Raw genomic sequence first — 21,518 nt, 5'->3', positions numbered from 1 at the left:
GAATCAGATACCTGTTTTGGTGAACAGAGCAATGGAATGCTAACTTGTTGATAAGGACAGATTCACATCTTGCGAGAGGGGCAACAAGAAACAGGTGACCAAGAAACTGACCAACGGTGTATAACATTCCATTCACGTGAATACTTCATATAAAAGTGGGAGATCACGAGGATCTTGTCCTCTTGGCCCCTTTTCGTCCCTTCTGCTTATGGCGACATTAGGAGAGGACCTTGCTAGTCGTCCCTGTGAACTGAGGCCTAGTGAGAGACTGAATCCAGCTCCGGTTGTCTGCAGAGTCCAGTCCAGGACTTCGGGTGCCGGCTCTGTAGGGGCTGAGACATTCAAGATTGGTTTTGTGTATTTTGTGTTTTTCTCTATTCTTATTAGTAGCATTAGTAAAACAAAGTTAATTTTTCCAACTCTAAGGGGGAGAGGGAGGGGCAAAAGGGGGAAGTGGGGGGGAGAGGGGGTTAACAATACGTCTGCCAGGATTTTACTGTCACCCCGCAATCTAAACCCTCGACAGGGGCCAACAGATGGGGGGTCCTGAGAGGAGACAAGAGGGAAAAATGAGGCCTCTGGGATGCGTCAAGAGCAAATGGGCACGTTTTGAGGGGAATTTAATGGGGCAAAGGTCAAACAGGCACCGTGATGCCACCAAAGAGCCTGCAGCGACCCAAAGGCAGGCAGGGTAATCGCAAAGGAACTGGAAGGAAATGGGTTTCTGAGGGAACCAGGCGGCGAGTAAGCTTGTGAGGGGTCCAGAGGCAAAGGGATGTGACCTGAGGGGAACAAATCGAAAGGTTCTTACCTCTGAGAAGTTATCCTTGACTTTGGTTCCACCAGCAGCCGTCCTGTGGTCCTGGCACAGCCTGGGGATCCCTGACCCGCACCACCACAACCTTTAACAGGACATTGGGCCGTTCTAGAACCTGAATGACAAACAGCGAGTATTTCTCTAGGACGGCTTTGATGTGGGATTGTTCTGTTTTCCCTGCAGCGGACGGGGAGAAATTTCTCCTCCCCACAGTAACACTGAACACCCCGCCCATGACTCTTCAGGCATTTTGGGGCTGTAAGCCCCCATCTCTCGCTGGCCTGCTCCTCCAGCAACATCATCGTCACCCCTCGAGCCCCCCCATTTATTCACTCCAAAAAAAAAGGTAGAAAAGGAAAACGGGGAAAGAAATGGGACGGCAGAGTCAGCAGCACTGCTAAGCCGCGTTCTTTACTTCATTTGATGAGGTTACTTATAACCCTTTGGTTTCTCGCTGACCACGCATCTGTGAATTCTTAGTTAAATACAAACTAAGCTCTCAGCTTCTAAACAACGTGTTACTTAACCTTCCGTCTCCCTCTTGTCCTGCAGAAGGATCTGAAAGGCGAAAAACGTCCCCTCGCCGTGCAGGCGGTCAGAAAGCCTTTCCCGCACGTCAACCGCTTAAGGAGGGGCTACATCTTCTATAACTTCAGCGCAGCATACGTTAACTTGGCAGCTTCTCTTCAAAAGCGAGAAAACAGGGACAGGCGTCTGAAAAAACAAGGCAGAGAACAAAGCAGCTGGGAACATCGTGTCACTTACACGTGCACGTACCACCACCCCCCAAAACGGGGGGGAGCTCCCCTAGGAAAACAAAGCGGGGGCAGCGCCCCAAACAGCCGCAGCCCCCGGCCCACAGCCCGGCAGCTGCCCCCCGGCACGGCAATGCTGCTGGCCAGCCTGAGAAGGGACCTGTTCGTGCCGGCCAACATCGATACCCCCCCTTTTCCAGGCACTTTGGAGAACTCTATTGGCCAGAGTTGCCCTGCTACATTTCCCTCGTCCAGTTGCTCTTGTCTGTACCCTGTATCCAGTACTAAGGTGGTTTTCTAGACAAACAGCGGCTCTGCCCCCCGGCAGCTTCTCTGCAAAGGCGAGAAGAGAAAGCAGGGACAGGCATCTGAAAAAACAAGGCAGAGAACACAGCAGCGGGGGGGACAGCGGAAAAGAGGCCGGAAGAGCACCGAGGAACAGGGCAGAGGAAGAAACAAATCGGCGCGGCGGGGCGGAGACGGGGCAAAAAAGCCCGGCACGGCCAACGGGACAGAGAGGAACGCGGCCACGGGCGGGGAGCGGGACACGGGGACGCAGCGAGAAGCCACGGGACGCGGGGAGATACCAAAAAGGCGGCAAAAAAGACTCTTTAACGCTGCTCTGAAAGCGTTACACGGCAGGCAATTTCAATACAGCGCGCCGCACGCTCAGAGGATCGCCCCCGTCATCGAGCGTGCGCGTGACTCACGCTCCTTGCTATTTATGACATACACCTATTGCACATTCATTTGCTGCTAGCGCTTAGTTAATGCCTTAAACAGAAGCGCTTTCCATAACGCCACCCTCCGCTGGCAGTCCATCGGCGGTACGCCAGAGTGTCCGCCAAGGGTCTCCAGTGGTCCCCGGTGCCCCCCCGCCCCGGTGTCGGCTTCTCGACCTCATCTCTTGAGCACGCCCACTGCCATTTGGTGCTGCTACTCCAGTAGCTCCTTCTCCAGTCAGTGGAACGTTCCCTCTTCCCAGCCTGCGAGCCAAGGACATCCCGCTTTGCCCCACCTCCAGTCCCTACAGAGCTAGTTTTGCTCCGTTAGGTTTCTGTTACGTTAGGCCTAGTCTTGCTACCTCATGCCGAGGGCTTTCTAAAAGACTTTTGCTCCTCCTATCAACGGGAAGCAAGAGGGAGAGCAACGGGCAAAACCGATGGCAGAGCCAGAGAGACGGCGGGGAGCACAGGGGGCTGGAGGAGGAAAGAGAGGAACGAGGAGCCCCGCGGAGAGACGGAGGGCAGGGAAAAAACAACAAAACGAGAGAAAAACGGGGCGGGGGGCAGCACGAAGGCTCAGAACAGGAACGAGGACGGGAACAGCGCCGTACAGAATGAAGAAAGCCAGCAACGCGGAGCACGAGAAAGGCACAGAGGGACAAGGCGGAGGGAGGGAGGAAGGAAAGAGAAAGACAGGAAGGTCGGGGGACAGAGCAGCACGTACAGACGCAGAGAGGAAGAGAGCAGCGGGGGCGGCAGAGCAGCGGGGGCCACAACGGGCCAGAGAAAGCGTGGGGAAAAAGGAGACGGAGGGGCAGGGAGGCGCCAGGACACACAAGCCGGGGACGAGGCCCCGAGGGCCAGGGACTCACAGCGGCTCTCGCTTTCCGTGGCCGCCAGGAGGCTTCTAACAGCTCAGACGCTCCTGTCTCCTCCTCTCCTCCCTCGGGGCGCTCGGCCGTCCTCAGCCTAGGAGAACACGGTGGGGTGTCAGGGCTCCCACGAGACGAGGCTTCGGGGACACGCAGCCTCGCCGGCTCGCTCGCCACGCAGCCGTCCCGCTCCAGGATACGCGCACGGACCCTGCCGCGCGCGTTGCCGGCCTGGCCCGCCGCACGCCACGCAGAGGGACCCTTCGCCCTCCGCAGAGAGGGGCTCTCTCTCTTGCCCGCCGCAGGAAGCAGACGTCGGGCCCACGGCCCCGCGTTTCCTCCTCTTTACCTCTCCCCAACCTCTCCGGCTCCAGCCGCGCCAGCACCCGTCCACGGACGGGACGCGCTCCCCCGTCCCTTTGCCCTCTGCGCTGCGAGACGAGCCTCGCCAGCCCGAGGCGGGCGCAGCCCACGGCATCCCCGGGGGGGCAGCGAACGGCCACATCCTCAGCGTGGCCTCTGGGAGCGGGAAAGAAGAAGCAGCGGCCGTTACCACCGTAGCTCACCCCTGCCTGAGCCTGCTCCTTGCGCAGGGGCCACCGGAGAGGTGCCGAGGGCCGGCTTGCCAAAAAAAACGAGGATTGGGATTAACCCTCCCAAGGGGCCCCCAGGTCTACCTCCCAGGGCGGGGGCCCCCAGGTCTACCTCCCAGGGCGGGGGCCCCCAGGTCTACCTCCCAGGGCGGGGGCACCACATCTACTGCTCCTCCTTGGTGAGGGCCCCTTATGAGACGGCAGCTCTGGCGCAAACGCACAGAGAAGCTGCTGCAAGACTTAAAACCTTCAAGATGCTGGGAAGAAGTGCCAGCCCCTTAGACTGGATGGGTAGAGAGCAGAGCTGCTGTCGCAGCCCAGAACTACACCATAAAACACAACTGACCGGAAACGTTCAAGATGCAAGAACCGTGCACCCTTTCGGCTGCCGATACAAGAAAACCAGCACCCGATTGGTGCTACCCCGATCGGCACCGGCTTGCCACACCCCGGGATGGCGCCTGAAATGGCTTTCGTGCCCCTGGAGCGCAACGGTAGCCCAGGATCGTCTGACAGGCGCGAGGCGCGCTTCCCGAACTACGCGACAACAGACGCGGGCTGGAGCTGCCCTGCCCGGCGCACGCTGGCGTGGCGCTGTAAAGTTCCCTGACCCCGTTCATCTGCCCAAAGGGGACTGCTCCCGGACTGCCCTTTTCTGCCTGAGAACTTTAAACCCTCCCGGCAGTTCCCAGCCCCTTCCCAGCCCTCGTGCCTCCACTTAACTTTTAGAGGGACAAGGGACCAGATCCATCTTCAACAGAGGAAAACGCCACGTGGGCTAACGGGGATCTTCCTGCAGCTCTCACTTTCTCCATCATCACCTACAATAAGGAAAGCAAGGACATGCCTACGATTAGGCACCCGAATAATATTTATCGGTAGCAGTCTACGAGTCATTGCTCGCCTTGGCTGAGCTCCGGGAGGTACGTTTGAACGATCTACCGGGGGCCGCTGCACGCTGCAAAGGTCCTGGAAACAAAACACTCTGCTAGGAGAGGAGATTATATTAACAGCTATTAATACAGCAGTGCAAACCAAAACACAACACTCCATCTTCATCATAGTCAGGAATTACTGGAAAATGCAAAGCACCCGGGACTGAATCAGCCAATGAAACATAACGACAAACAACCTTTCTACTACAGCTGCTACTGAACCTTTGCCGCGCCCGAAGCTCTTGCCTCAAACGGACACCTCCGCTTCTCCTAAGACGTCTGCCCACGTAGCTGAAACAGCTCAAAAGCTGCCGACTGCCGAAAGAGCAGCAGAGAACCGGCACCCAAGCGGTCCTGGAGCTGAATGAGCTCCCTCCCCGGGGACTGGGGCTCAAATACCCTGAGCCCCGCCCACCCCTTCCTACAATCCCCTGGGAAGGGGAGGGATCAATCACCCCAGGCCCACCCACCACCCCGATCACATCACCTGGAATCTCACTTGAAGTGACAGCACCTGCACTCCTGTCGGGCTCTGCCAGACACTGTTGGTTTTCGCGAAGCCCTGTGCGGTTGATCTGTAGGGCAGAGGAACTGTGGGGTGCTGTGGGGTTACACTGTGGGTCTATAGGGCAGAGTGAACAAGATACGGGGTGCTGTGGGACAGCACTGTGTGTCTATGGGGAAGAACAGAGTCACTATGGGGTGCTGTGGGGCACTGCTGTGGATGTATGGGGCAGAGTACAGGAGCTATATGGTGCTGTGGGGCAGTACTGTGGGTGTACAGGTTGTTCAAATGTAGCTACCAATGACTCCACATCAGTTTTCCGCCTTTATCATTTAAAAGGAATTCCAAACAATGTGCTTTTTAAACTAGGATTCAGATTGGGAATAACCGCTGCCTAGTTCACCGAGTAATAGCTGAAATGAAATTTAGTTATTGCTCACGCCTAAATAATTTCACTTCTTTCCACTTTAACATTTTTATCATTACATTACTACCAGGCGGATTAAGTAGCACACATTATTTTTTACTATAGATATAAACTAATTTGTTACGCAAGAGCAGCACCAAACAGAACACTGTAGCATAAGGCAAGTAAGAATGACTAGCATCAAAATCAGCGTCATACGATCAACGCTGAAAGAGCTGTGAAGCCGCAGCTCCTACCGGTTCTGACGTTTGTTTCTTATCGGGCACCTCGGACTGCTTGTGTTTCTTACCTGGCACTTACCTGGCACTTCGGAGCGCTTCGGGTCAACCGGCGTCTCTGCCCGCTGGCCGTGCGCTGCAGTACCCGGGTTTCGCCACAGGGCGGCAGCACTGAGGCGCGCCGCGGCACCGCATTGGGGCGGCCGGCTGCAGTACCGCGCTTTGCCCACAGGACGGCGACACTGAGACCCGCCGCGGCAGCCCCGGCCGAGCGCTCGTGCCGCGTGGCGCGGGAATCCCCAAAAAATAACCCAAAAAACAAACGCCACCAAAGAAAAAAGCGCACAGGCAGCCGCGGCGCGACAGCCGCGCCACCGGGACACAGAGCCCGCCGCGCCGCGCCTCGCCCCGAGCTCCCGCCGAAGCGGCGCCCCGCTCGCCACGCCACCGAGCCTGCAACCGCGCCTTAGCTCTGCTTTTCAACGTCCCCCCGGCTAACGGGGGCTGCGCCGCTCCCGGAGGGACCGCCGGACCGGGCACGGGCGCCGCGCCGGAGGGAGACGCGGCTCCAGACCGCCAGCCTTCAGCGCACCTGCCCGCAGGGTCCCACACGCGCCTCCCAGCAGCTTCGCCAGCTCGGCGCGGGGGGGAAGCGGAACGGCACCCCGGTCACCCCCGCCGCGGCCGCACTCACCTGCCGCCTCTTTCGCCGCTCCGCTCCGCTCCCCTCGCGCTCTCCCGCCGTCCCGCCGGGCTCCGCGGGCACCGACACCCGCCGCGCCCCGGAGACCCCCGCGGCGGGAGGTCCCCGGCTGTCGCCTCCTCCCCCTCTGCCCTTCTGCCGCCTCCGGGGAGCCTCACGAAGGGCGGCCCGGAGCCGCCTGCCTCCAGATGCCCGGCCGCCGGCCGCAGCGAGCGCTCCGCAGCCGCCCCGGTCCCGTTCGCTCCCGGTTACCCCCCCCCGCCCCGCGCCGCCCCGCCAACGCCGCGAGGCGCCCGCGGCTTGAGCATGCGCAGGAGGGAGGCCGCAGCACCCGCCCCTTGCCGCGTCCCGGTTGGCTGCCTAGGACACGTCAATCACCTCTCTCGCCGCCTATCAGCGCTCGCGCTTTGAGCATGCGCAGGAGGGAGCCCGCAGCACCCGCCCCCTGCCGCGTCCCGGTTGGCTGCCTAGGACACGTCAATCACCTCTCTCGCCGCCTATCGGCGCTCGCTCTTTGGCGCATGCGCAGTACGGAGACTTCAACGCCCGCCCCTCTGGCCATGTGATAGGCGGACAGAGTGCCGACTGACGTGCCTAGCAGCCAACCAGCGCTCCGCCCTCCCAGCCCTCCAGCCCTCCCGCGCCAGCAGCCGCGTGTCAAAAGGAACAATGAAACGCGCTCCGCTGCCTCACGCTGACAAGGGGCGGCTGGGTCCGCGCACCACAAAAAGCCCTTCCGTCCTGCATTGCCCTTCGCCGGTACAACCGCACAGCTGGGAGCAGCATCCTCACCCCCCCTGCTCGCCACGCGGCTTCCAGCAGCCGTGTTTAAAAGGAAACACACCGCGCTCATTTGCTTTGCACTGGGAAGGGGGGCGGGTGGTCTCCTACCCATAAATTCACTGTGAACAGAGAGAGCCCTGAGGAGCTCCGGCCGGCAGGTTTGTCTCCCCTGTGCCCGGGACCGAGGAGACGCCGCCGCCTCCTGCTGCCGCCTCGCCCGTTCCCCTCGCAGCGGGGCTGCCCCGGGGGAGCCGGGGGCCTCTTTGTTTCCCGGCCGCTCATCCGACCGCTGCCCCCCCCGCTTTCTGACCGGCACGACCCCGCCCGCAGCGGCAGCGCCCCCTCGTCCCCCCGGCACGGGCACAGGGCGCCGCTCCCCAGCTGCAGTACCGCGCTGTGGCCACCAGGCGGCAGCACCGAGCGCGGTCCCGCAGCGCCCCCCGGGCCCGCAGCGCGGGCGCTGTTTCCTGACCCGCGGGCAGCCGGGGTCCCTGAACGCGCTTTCCCGGAGCCGCGGGCACGGCAGACACGCTGATAAAAGATAAGACCCCGACGTTTATAAAGTATTATTTTTCCTCAAGATGTCTTCTGGCCTAATAAAATACATTGCCTCTGGCTGTGCCCGTGTCTCGTCTGCAGCAATAACTCGGCTCCTCCCCTGCGGCAGCTCTGGGGCTGTTACGGGGTCCGTTCCAGCCCTTCCCCACGGCTGAGCAGCAGCCGGGCAGGTGTTGCTGTTCTGGGCGCTTCGCATCCTTCAGGAACGGTTCTCAAACGACCCTGCGCAACGATGCCCAGCGCCGGGACAGCCCGCGGCGGCGGGACAGGAGGCACGGCCAGGGCCGTCCCGGCTCGGGCTGTTCCGTGAGCTGCAACCAGCCTCCTGGTGCCCCGGCCCCTTGTCCCCGGCTTTCCCGGGCAGCTCATGGGCTGGGTCACACAGACTGTTCTCTGCCGGCACCACCCACCGGGTCACCTGTGTCTGTGGTTCTGGGGACACCCCGCGGGCTCCCTGAAAACAGCCATCGCAGCACTGAGAGGGGGCGTTCAGGAGCCTCTGCGCTTTGGGGTTGGTTTGTGTGGGGTTTTTTGCCTCTTTTGTTGTTTTTATCATTATCTTCTTGTTGTTGGTTGGTTTGTTTTTAAGCTGTTACTCTACATAGCTCATCGATGGTGCTTATAGAATATGGATAAATCTACCCTGGTTCCCACAGGAGACGAGCATCTTGCTTTACAACAGGTGACTGAATCTGCTACAGAAAAGTTCAACCACCTCTTGCACAGCAAAGGATAAAAGAAAGTACGGATTTTTGTTGCATCTAATCCATAATGCAAGTACCAATTAACAATACTTTACCAGTGGGCTCCTTCAAATATTCACTGTGAAGGCAGTTCCTGGCACGATTATATCAGCGTTCTTACTATTTTACAGAGAAGCACAGGGCACGGCTGATTTTGCCCACGTGCAGCGCAATGATCACATGAGTGCGGTGAACCGGGGGAAAGGCCCTAGAGAAGGAAAATCAGGCTCCATGTGCTACAAAGGGTATAAAGCAGAAAAAAGAGCGGTGAATGTGCATAATGACACAATTAGATGGTTTTTCAGTTCCATGATGTGCTCTTTTACCAACAGTGTCTGCTGCAGTGGGTATCCTGGACACGAACAGGCGGGTTCTGGTGCTGTGCCCGTGGTGATTCATCCGCTGTGGCCGTGGGTGTCAGGCCCTGATACAACAGACACAAAACCTTGGGAGGGAGGTGATCACAGTGAAACGCTTAAAGATAATGAGCTAGCAGACTTGATTTAGTCTTTATTTAAACATACACATGGCTGCTGTCTTTTCTCCAGTTTAGCTAGCATGGGCTTCAAGATCTCTATTAATTCTAATTACAATATGTGACAAAAATTAAGGGGGGAAAGCTTTATTTTTACAATGGTGTTTAAATCGCAATTTGGGAAACAGATAAAGGGGTGTAGCACAGACTCTCTTTAAGATGCAAAGAGACATTTAATACAAACTCAGGTTTGCATTTGAAACATCGCGGACCTCTGTCCCTGATGTACCGATCCTGTATCAATCCCTGTCCCTGATGTACCGACCCCGTATCAGTCCCTCTGTCCCTGATGGTTCATGTCCCACACAGTCTTTGCTGCTTGTTGTTCCACCAGCGCTTGTTCTCACACTGTGACTCCTGCAGTTTCTCAGGCCTGATGTCACAACCCTGCCACATCTCCCCTTCTTGTTTAACAATTGCAGCCACAGCAGCGTGTAACTGCACAGCCATTGCACCATTAAAGCTTTTTCAACCATTTGTTGTGCACAAGAGAAGACACATGGTACACAATCAATAAGTACAGACTCCACATACAAACATTCTAAGCAGCGGGTTAAAGGGCCGTGTTTTGCAATTTTTGTGGCACCCATAAATGTTACAGAATCGCTACTTAATATTCCCTGCATAGTGTTTAACACAGAATAATGAGCTCCCAGTCAACTAAGAATTCTCATTCTCTGTTCTCCAAGTCAGGATCTATATTAATCTATTACTGAGCTGTCGGTTTAAGACGGTGTAAAAACTCAGTGGGAGACTCCTCACGATCCTGTTTAATCTCAGAAGGTTTTGGTGTATTTACAGCTTTAGGTGCAGCGTGTCTAACCCCGTATAAAATGCACTGGCGATACCAATGCAGCCTGTGCCCCGATATAAGGATATCAGGATCCCACCCTGGACTGACCGAGGGACAATTCTGATCTCATGTTCTCTGTGTATTCTACACCAATAGCTGTTCTTCAACAAACCTTGTACTGGTTTCCATTTCTGATTATCCTTTTTCAAAACAAATGGATCTGACGGGGATAAATACAGTGCATATGTAACATTATGTATTGTGTAATACACATTATGTAATAAGCAATATATGATTTAAAATATATATCTTATTATATATTACATGTAGTGCAGTACTATACTACACATCCCAAAGTATACCCACCTAGACCTGTGCAGCATATAAATATTATTTACAGTGGGCACCATTAATTACAATATTTAATCAGATTCCCCCCGGTTGCTGTTCCCCAGAGAGTCAAACGATCCTTTTCCAATGTCACGAAATACAACCCGGGGGGGATTTCTTCCAAATCCCTCCTGTCAATTGTACCACCACCTACTTCACAATCACAGTAACAGACAATTGGTGAACCGTAAGTATTGGACTATAAAATCACCCAAGACACGAGTAACAACAACAACAGGTCACTGAAGACACAATCATACAATTGCTAAGGCAAAAACAGCAAAATCCCTAAAGGCAGCTTTACCAAATTCCTGTTCCCTCGTTTTTCTCTTTTATTTATTGTTTTCTCATTTTCCTCTTTAATTTTTCATTTCTTTTTAAGTTTCCCAGTTCACCAAAATGCGCAGACGCGAATGCGCAGACCCCACGCGCCGGTGTCGCCCACGTCTCGCGCAGGCAGCGTCACAACCCAGCCAGACAACGAAAGTGCCTGATCTCACTGATGGGGCTTTACCCGCGTCTCGAGCTGGTCCGAGGAGCTGTGGTCCCTTCCGGGAATTCCCCGGTGCCGGCACAAGGTCCCAGAGATCCTGGGATCCACGGGAGGTCAGGCAGATTATCCATCCTCGTTGCCAGAAAATTATACCAAAAAGTCGGCAAACAGACTCTAACACTGTTTTGAAAGTGTTAAAAAGCAGGCACTTTTACTACAGCGCGCTGGGGGATCGCTCCTCTAATCGAGTGTGCGTTCCGCTTTCCTCTGGTTTTACAGACCGTGGAACTCCTCAAACAGCAAAACATGCCAACCAATGTTACAGACGTCTCGTGCTCTTTCACCAGTGCGAGCAGCAGCAACGAGAAATCTGGAATGAGCGTCTACAGAAACACGTACGTATTTACCCAATTCAGAACAATGCGTTACATTCGCTGGCCGTACTTCATTGGCAGTAACCCCTCCTGGATTAACACCCTCTGTGGATGGCGCGGGTGCCAACTGTTGGCAATCAGGGCAGGACATAAGAACGCTCCTGGCCTGATCCACTGTCATTTGAAGTTGTCGTTTTAACGCCTTTGCACTCTGGTGAAAGAATTTATGTGATAATTTAGCTTGCTCCAAGGCTTTAGGCACAGTGAGCGGCACAGCTCGTGCATCGGCCCTCCTACTGCCTTCCGCAAGTGGTCCTGGAAGGGCCGTGCGAGAGCGGGTGTGCATTGCATAATAACCATGATGTCTATGATTTATTAGAAACCATAGCATTCTCAATTCAGCCATCGAAAAAGGATTATCCTCTTCCTTAAGAAGCTTCCAGGCGGTTAAGTATGCCAGCCGCATAATATGAGGCAGTGACAACATTCAAAGGTTTGTTACAGAACACCTCAAAGCGATCCTAACAGCTGTCAGCTCAAGAACTCGTTTGACCCTTGGTCTCTTTTTCTACCTTGTGTTTGCAGCACTGGGTATCTGAGTTTAGCCATGTCATTACAACTTTACGTGAGCAACCAGAGGCATCAGTAAATAGAGTCTTGTCGCTTACTGGTCGTTGCTGACAGCAGCATTTGCTACACAACGGTAAATTACCAATTTCAGCCCACAGTTTATGTTGAGGGTAATAAACTGCTATGTTCCCTGCGTATGTTGCCAATGCAATGTGGAAATTCACATCCTCAGTTAATTACCATTGCAAATTCTCCTTTGTTGTAGGAATAAATATACCTTCAGGTCTATCCCATAAATAGCATATAAACATTCTCTGCCTTTACTTACCGGTTTTGCATACATTTCTTTTATTATCCAAACCGTTTTCATTGGTGTGTGAGCTAGAAAAACCCATATGGCCACAGTCACCTTTCTCCCTCCTTGAGCTCTCCTGACCTGCGGTTCCACCACCGGTGTCTTCCTCCCTGATCCCTCCTGCCTGGCAGGTGCGCTCCAACCCTCTTTATCCATCACTGTTCCTCATGGGTTCGCCTCCTTCCTTGCTTTTCCTTTGCACGCTGCTCCACCTGAAGAGAAACACACGGAGGACTGAGCTACACCAGCAGGGACAGATTATGATAGACAGAAGATGCGTTATTGGCAGTAACTTTGGTGGGAACACAAAATACTTCGCTTATGTAATGTCTAACTTAGCTAATCAGCAAATGCTTGAGCAAGCATCATAGCGAGTATAAATACAAACCTGAGTTTGTAATTACTGCCTCTCACGGCACCTTACCGTGAGTCACGCCAGACTCGTTACACTCTCCCTCACAGGCTCACCATCTTCCTCTGCTTCCTTTTTCCTTTGCACGCTGCTCCACCTGAAGAGAAACACACGAAGGACTGAGCTACACCAGCCCAAGGGCACTAAAGTCAGACAGGGGACAAGTCTGGGGGCTGACACCTCCCCACACCCCACAGCGCGCCCACCTTGCCTTGGCCCCGGCCCCTGCACATGCCTGAGAGATGTCACAGCTCAGTACAAATGCCCACGGTCCTCACCTGCTCTTTGGTACTTGCTGGACCCCAGTGTCACGGGTTAGAGATGTCACAGCTCAGTACAAATGCCCACGGTCCTCACCTGCTCTTTGGTACTTGCAGAGGGTCACGTCGCTGTGCCCCAGGGCACTGGCCTGCACGGCCCTGCCTGGCAGCGGGAGCGGCTGGAGCTGCCGGCTGGTTCTCCAGCTTTAGGGTCACCCGCAGCAGCCCGCTCTCCTCAGCTCTGCACACCCAGCCAGTTGCGCCGCCCAGGCAAAGTCAGCTTCACCCTCTGCCCTACACCTCACCTGCAAACAGCCAACTCTTCAGCTGACAACCGCCCAAAACCCACCGACAAACCCTCCAAATCTCAGCCTTTCGCTTTCAGCTGCTACCTCTAGTGCATCTCACAGACAAGCCTCCAAAATCCCCTCATCCTGCAATAATACTCCAGCACTCATCGCCTGCAGGAACAACCGCCACAATACCATGCAAACACCAACCAGTTCTGGCACGGAAATATCGCTTTCTCCTCCAGATCCCACCTACACCAACTGCTGACAAACACACGCTGTCCTCACCAAAGCCAAACGCTGCAACAACCAGTGACAACTCAAATGTGCGTGTGCGGCGCAAAACCGCAGGTGTGAGCTAACGCAGAGCTGGGCTTGACAGCTGCACAGTGTGCACCCTGCGGCTTAACGTGGCCAGTCACTGCCATTCCGCCTTCTCCCTGGGAGAAGCGCATGAGCACAGGCTGCTTCGAGGCACGATGGGAACGGTTTGGATCTCCACGTCTCCAAAGCCAAGAGTAATAAATGTGATCTGTGTGTGGCGCAGGAACTTCCCGTCCACTTGCTCCTCCATTCAGTCAGGTGCTGCAAGAGAGGGACAGAGAAAGAAACAGTTAGGACCAGATTAACAACCTCGTCATCCCTGTCCCCAAACCTGCAGGCGTCCTAGGAGGCCTGATCTAAGTTTGGCTCTTCTCCCGCTCTTTGCTGGAATACTTCACTGCACAAATTTCTGTCATGAACACTCTCTTAACCAGTCTGATGTGTTCATAGCTCCCAGCCCAGCGTCCATTCCTCAAGGCACCTCAGCATTTCCCTTTGAAACCAGATCTGAGTGCCATCCCGTCCTGAGCTCCCTCAGCATTGCCCCCTGCAGCCTCCCCGACGCCATCTCCTCCCTGAGCTCCCACAGCCTTTCCCGCCAAAGCCCCCCCGATGTCACACCCTCCCCGAGGTCCCTCAGCCTTTCCCGCCAAAGCCCCCCCGATGTCACCCCCTCCCTGAGGTCCCTCAGCCTTTCCCGCCCAAGCTCCTTCCCCGCCGTCCCGCCCTCAGGCTCCTCCGCCGCTCCCGCCGCTCCCCCCGTTCCCGGCCCCTCTCGACCCGGCTTTGCCCCCTCCCGCTCGCCTTCCTCCCTCTGCCCTGTGGCACCACGGGCTCCCCCCTCCGCCCCACGGCCCCGCCCGAGCCCCGCGCAGCGCTCAGCCCGGGGCTCCCTTCCCTCACAGCCGCCCGCGTGTTTCCCCCTCGCCCCTTGCTCGGCCCGGCCCGGGGCCGCGCTGTTGCGGCTGCCTGCCCCTCGCCTTCCTCCTGCCCAAACCAGCCCGTCCCTCCCCCTCCAGCCTCCCCCCTCAGCCGGGACCGGGGCGGCCCCGTCCGGTCTCCCCGGTGTCCGCCCGCCCCTCGCTCACCGCCGGCTCCGCCGCTCCTCGCGCGCTCCTCCCGCCGCCGCACCGGCGGCACGCGCTCCTCCGCCCCCGCACTTACGCAGCGTGGCCCCGCCCATCCGGCGCAGGAGCCAATCCCGTCCGCGCCCGCCACCGGGCCCCGCCCCCCCGCCCGGCCCGGAGCCGCCGGCGGCCGCAGAGCCGTGCTGACCGCCCGCAGCGCGGCCCCGGCGGGGCAGCGGCAGCGGGGCCGGGAGCGCTCGGGCTGCGCCTGCCCGGGGCGGCCCGGGACCGAGGGCTCCGCCGCCTGCCCGGGACGGCCCAGGACCGAGGGCTCCGCCGCTGCAGCCCGTTTCGTGCCGCTTGCACCCCCGGCTTACACGGCTGCAGCCTTCCTGCTGCTTTAGCTCACACAGCTTTCTTCCTTCCAACTGCACAGCAGTTCACACTCACAAACGTTCTGTGCTCGTTGCCATAAGAGTATCTGCATAAGAATTTACAAACATTACAAAGATAGACCACGGACCACAGCTTCCTGAGCTTTCAAGTTAAAGTTCCTGTAAATATCCATGTTTCAATAAAACAGGCGATACCAGTAGAGCTGCTGCCTCTGCCGTCTTTGTTCAGAAAGAAGTGACAACGCTAGAAAACACATTGGCAGCCGGTGCTTTGAACAGTGAAGGTGGGATCTACAAAATTCTGATTAAACCAAACAGCCTGAGGTCTTTATCAAGCTGCAGATCTGCCAGGCATGCTGAAATGCAAGAGTTTACTCCTGCAATATTCCACAATGGAACAGCCACTTAATATCAAATATAATCTTAAAGTTCCAAACCAGTATATTAAAAAACTACCACTAAGTATTAGAAGACCACTGCAAGATCTTATTGCTTTTTGAGTTAAATAATAATTTCTCAATAAACCAAAACCCAAACCCTTTCTGCAGTCTGTTGCTCATCCTCCTGTTCATTCATTAGCACTGTAGCAATCAGTTTTTATACAATGTGTCAACAGAGGTGTTTAAAAAACCCCAAAAAAAACTTATTCAAGTCCACGGACCCCCCCGCCCTCCCTGCCCCCCCCACCCTGAGCCCCACGATCAGCACTTGGTGCGGGACAGGAGCACAGCTCGACAGACAGAACCAGAAATCCCACTGCGGGGAGAAGGAAACACCAAGGCAGTTACAGCTTCCTTAACATCCCAAATCTGATGTCTTCCAAAGCAAAGCACATCATCCTCATCATTTAAAAGCCAAAGTTGCTTTGTACGTGTCTGATCCTCACACAGCTGAGCGGTTCTCAAGGCCGCTGAGCCCCCTGTGCAGCCGCCCCCGCGTCTGTGTCCCCTTGTCTGAGTCCCCGGTCGCGGGACAGTGAGTGGGGTTGGGCTCCAGTGATAGAGAAAAACACAAAGAGTCAAACTGGAAAAGTAACTAAAACAGAAAACCTGAAAGCCAGTTTAATTTTAATAACTTATTTTTACACTGCTATAAGCACATGAAGTACAGGGGTCACGAACTCTGTTACTACCACATATGTGCCTTATTACATAAGCACAAGAAACAAGGAAGTAGCATTCCTTCTATTTTTGATGTAATGATGAGCTAATCCATCTCCTGAGATGGCTTCCAGACCTGATTTAGTATCTACACCGTGTTGTACTGCAGATAAATACCTCAGGTCAGCATTAATCGAAGACAATGTGCAGAAGGAGCAACATGCAGGGAAGCACGAGATCCTGGATTCCTTACACGAGTCTACTTCTAAAATCGTCTAAAAATGCTACAGAAATTGTAGCAGATAAACAACAGTAGCCACATTTTGTTCTATGGCATTTACATAATGTTGATCCACCTGTATTAACTTGTGCCCTTTCGGACCAGAGCTGTAAACTCAGTGTGTTCAAAGACTTCTTTCTTTGAATAGAACACACTTGAACTGGCTGTTTTGAAAAGAGCGGCTGTGCAGACCTGCAGCAGCTGAATGGAGGATGTAATTCCAGTGAACGGAGACAGAAAGAAGATCAGCACAAAACCAGCAATGACAGACCAGACACTCACCTAAAGCCTACGGAGACCAAAAAAAGAAGTTGTGTGGGCTTAGCAGTTGGGGAACCGGACCAAACAGCCTGGATATTCTCCAACAGGAGGGTCTTTATCTGGCCATGATCATGTAATCAATGGAGAAACTTACCATGATCAGACAGAGTGCAGGCGTGGGCAATGAGAGCAGCAGATCCCGCACCGACACAGTGTCAGAGCTTGTACAGACCATGAACACGCTCACGGGCCTTGTTCAGTAGTTTACACACTATTCTGAGATGAGACACCCATTTAATCGTTGCACAGTACATACTGTCACTTTACACAACTTGGAGAAATAAAGCAAGCTCATAATGTTCATACTCCATACATCAGGATAGGAAGCTACTCATAAAATGCAATAATCTCTGCCAGATACAAGCTAATGTATACATTTATTTGAAGCAAATTCCAATCTTATACTGTCATCTCAGGTCAAAATCTGCTATTAGACACAGGACACACAGCTCAAATGCCAACAGCTCCTAAGAAAGCTGCACAAGAGAATGAACTAAAAATACAGCTATGGAATCAAGTGTGTTTTATCAATACGTCAATGCAATTTCCTTCTCTTTCTTTCCTTCTCTTTTCCTTTCCTATATCCCTGTTTCTTTGGCTCTCCCTCTATGAGCAGTATAACCTAAGGCTTACAGCCACAAAACTCCTTTCTGTAAATCCTTTTGCTGTTAAACTGTTCACCAATTTGGCTTAAGTAGTGTGAATCTTCCTGCAACCCTGGGCCAAGCTGCAAAATAAAAGGTGTTGGAGTTTGTTTGTTTACGGTCCTTGAGTACCCCATATACTCTTTTCTAAGGGGGCCGTGAATCTGGGTCACCTCCCCACACACAGCTCTGGCGGGACGTGACAGCTGGGGACGTTCTGCAATGAAAACTCGTCTGGACAGTGGAACATACTGAATAGGTCAATCCAGCATTTAATAAAAGCAACGGAGTTAGCACTTGAATTAACAGTCTGTTGCATGAATAACATGCTCTGCTGTATTGCGGCCAGTTGCGAGTGAAAACAGTGCAGTTACCAGTTTGGTGTGCACGGTCCTCTGTATACACGAAGACATCCAGCCAGCTTTAGTCACACACCTGATCCTTCCTTCGTGTTACAGATCTCTGCAATGACAGCTGGGAACAACAAACACTCAGCTTTCTGATGTGTCATTAAAGAGATTTTTCTGCATTTACCACAATCCTGCTGGAGCCTGTACCTGGTCGCTTTAACTGGCATTACACAAATCATTTACTAAGCAGGTACGTCAGCCTGCGAGGAGACACGGAGCGGTGACAGCTGTAAGTCCCTATGATGCTGGCACACCAGCATAAAAGCTAAAGAAATATTTAATTTCTAGTAAGAAAGATGCCTAATTTTCTTTTGGCTATTAAAAATTGTATTAACCTCCAAAAATAAGAGAGTAAATGTCTGTTAACACACTTTTTCCTTTTATGCTGATGTGAAGAAAATTCCTCTCTCATCCTGGTACTGTCAAACAGGATGAACATTTACAGAGAATGAGAGTGGGGAGTGATGAAAAAGTCAACAGGTTTTGCAGTCAGTTTGTATAAATTAAGATATACGTGATATTGAAGCAAACGCAAATGTTTCTAACGTTCTCCTATAGAATCTCCTGCTGCTGTACAATAAGATATACTCTCAGACTGACAACATTAGTCTGTGTCTTTGTAAGGCGCAGCCTTTTTCCTGCCATATCATGCATAGGTACCACATTTATATATAGCCAGGTAACTGCTCATCTAAGGTGCATTTCAAAACATACCGTATCCTGCTTTGGAACTTGTGCCGAAATGGAAAGTAGTTGTTCTGTACCCAGGAATTTTGAGATAACTGTAAAACAAAAGTAAAGAGATCAGAAATTGAATGGAAATTGTAACAAAATCTATTTTTTTTAATGAACACAATTACTTGGTGAAACTTTTGCTAATCTTTTTCGTTCATTCTATCTCTACAAATTATTTACCAGGAAAAAAAACAGGTTAAAAATTGCTGCTATCTAAATTATGTTGTCATAACTATACAGACTGTACCGAAGCATGCAGTGATTATTTTACAGGCGGACATATATCAATTCAGCGATATTCTTTTAGTCTGATTGAATCACACGTCTCTTGTGATAAAGATCAAGATGACATGATCCGGCTCCAGGTGCACTGACTCACACTCTGGTATTGTGTTTTGTTGAGTTTGTCTGGACCACTATGAAGCAACAGGAAAAAATATCCATACACATCAAGTATAACATCAGTAATGCCTTTATTTGTCTTTAATGTATACATTATGTTCACTCGAATACTTTCAACTAGTCATAGAGGTAGAGACAAACTCACATTATTTGAAAAAGGTATTGGCTGACTTCTACCCATTTTATTTGAGAAATTCACTTCAGCGGCCGTTAGCACCGTAGCTCACCCCTGCCTGAGCCTGCTCCTTGCGCAGGGGCCACCGGAGAGGTGCCGAGGGCCGGCTTGCCAAAAAAAACGAGGATTGGGATTAACCCTTCTAAGGGTTAACCCTACCATGGGGCCCCCAGGTCTACCTCGCGGCGGGGGGGCCCCTTATGAGACGGCAGCTCTGGCGCAAACGCACAGAGAAGCTGCTGCAAGACTTAAAACCTTCAGGATGCTGGGAAGAAGTGCCAGTCCCTTAGACTGGATGGGTAGAGAGCAGAGCTGCTGTCGCAGCCCAGAACTACACCATAAAACACAACTGACCGGAAACGTTCAAGATGCAAGAACCGTGCACCCTTTCGGCTGTCGATACAAGAAAACCGGCACCCGATTGGTGCTACCCCGATCGGCACCGGCTTGCCACACCCCGGGATGGCGCCTGAAATGGCTTTCGTGCCCCTGGAGCGCAATGGTAGCCCAGGATCGTCTGACAGGCGCGAGGCGCGCTTCCCGAACTACGCGACAACAGACGCGAGCTGGAGCTGCCCTGCCCGGCGCACGCTGGCGTGGCGCTGTAAAGTTCCCTGACCCCGTTCATCTGCCCAAAGGGGACTGCTCCTGGATTGCCCTTTTCTGCCTGAGAACTTTAAACCCTCCCGGCAGTTCCCAGCCCCTTCCCAGCCCTCGTGCCTCCACTTAACTTTTAGAGGGACAAGGGACCAGATCCATCTTCAACAGAGGAAAACGCCACGTGGGCTAACGGGGATCTTCCTGCAGCTCTCACTTTCTCCATCATCACCTACAATAAGGAAAGCAAGGACATGCCTACGATTAGGCACCCGAATAATATTTATCGGTAGCAGTCTACGAGTCATTGCTCGCCTTGGCTGAGCTCCGGGAGGTACGTTTGAACGATCTACCGGGGGCCGCTGCACGCTGCAAAGGTCCTGGAAACAAAACACTCTGCTAGGAGAGGAGATTATATTAACAGCTATTAATACAGCAATGCAAACCAAAACACAACACTCCATCTTCATCATAGTCAGGAATTACTGGAAAATGCAAAGCACCCGGGACTGAATCAGCCAATGAAACATAACGACAAACAACCTTTCTACTACAGCTGCTACTGAACCTTTGCCGCGCCCGAAGCTCTTGCCTCAAACGGACACCTCCGCTTCTCCTAAGACGTCTGCCCACGTAGCTGAAACAGCTCAAAAGCTGCCGACTGCCGAAAGAGCAGCAGAGAACCAGCACCCAAGCGGTCCTGGAGCTGAATGAGCTCCCTCCCCGGGGACTGGGGCTCAAATACCCTGAGCCCCACCCACCCCTTCCTACAATCCCCTGGGAAGGGGAGGGATCAATCACCCCAGGCCCACCCACCACCCCGATCACATCACCTGGAATCTCACTTGAAGTGACAGCACCTGCACTCCTGTCGGGCTCTGCCAGACACTGTTGGTTTTCGCGAAGCCCTGTGCGGTTGATCTGTAGGGCAGAGGAACTGTGGGGTGCTGTGGGGTTACACTGTGGGTCTATGGGGCAGAGTGAACAAGATACGGGGTGCTGTGGGACAGCACTGTGTGTCTATGGGGAAGAACAGAGTCACTATGGGGTGCTGTGGGGCACTGCTGTGGATGTATGGGGCAGAGTACAGGAGCTATATGGTGCTGTGGGGCAGTACTGTGGGTGTACAGGTTGTTCAAATGTAGCTACCAATGACTCCACATCAGTTTTCCGCCTTTATCATTTAAAAGGAATTCCAAACAATGTGCTTTTTAAACTAGGATTCAGATTGGGAATAACCGCTGCCTAGTTCACCGAGTAATAGCTGAAATGAAATTTAGTTATTGCTCACGCCTAAATAATTTCACTTCTTTCCACTTTAACATTTTTATCATTACATTACTACCAGGCGGATTAAGTAGCACACATTATTTTTTACTATAGATATAAACTAATTTGTTACGCAAGAGCAGCACCAAACAGAACACTGTAGCATAAGGCAAGTAAGAATGACTAGCATCAAAATCAGCGTCATACGATCAACGCTGAAAGAGCTGTGAAGCCGCAGCTCCTACCGGTTCTGACGTTTGTTTCTTATCGGGCACCTCGGACTGCTTGTGTTTCTTACCTGGCACTTACCTGGCACTTCGGAGCGCTTCGGGTCAACCGGCGTCTCTGCCCGCTGGCCGTGCGCTGCAGTACCCGGGTTTCGCCACAGGGCGGCAGCACTGAGGCGCGCCGCGGCACCGCATTGGGGCGGCCGGCTGCAGTACCGCGCTTTGCCCACAGGACGGCGACACTGAGACCCGCCGCGGCAGCCCCGGCCGAGCGCTCGTGCCGCGTGGCGCGGGAATCCCCAAAAAATAACCCAAAAAACAAACGCCACCAAAGAAAAAAGCGCACAGGCAGCCGCGGCGCGACAGCCGCGCCACCGGGACACAGAGCCCGCCGCGCCGCGCCTCGCCCCGAGCTCCCGCCGAAGCGGCGCCCCGCTCGCCACGCCACCGAGCCTGCAACCGCGCC

At 53.7% G+C, this 21,518-nt stretch overlaps 1 long non-coding RNA gene across 1 annotated transcript; it reads right to left on the bottom strand.

The window, feature by feature from the left end:
• Nucleotides 1–16,708: 16,708 nt before the first annotated feature.
• On the bottom strand, nucleotides 16,709–19,784 carry LOC308038541. The gene is made up of 3 exons (XR_013921937.1): nucleotides 19,691–19,784; nucleotides 18,362–18,429; nucleotides 16,709–17,711 (listed from the first exon to the last, which is right to left on the bottom strand). It is a non-coding gene; the product is annotated as an uncharacterized lncRNA (long non-coding RNA).
• Between the last annotated feature and the right edge of the window lie 1,734 nt (nucleotides 19,785–21,518).

This window comes from Nesoenas mayeri, assembly GCF_963082525.1.
Source record: "Nesoenas mayeri genome assembly, chromosome: 3".
Classification (NCBI taxonomy): Eukaryota; Metazoa; Chordata; class Aves; order Columbiformes; family Columbidae; genus Nesoenas; species Nesoenas mayeri.
This window is presented reverse-complemented; position numbering and strand designations above follow the sequence as displayed.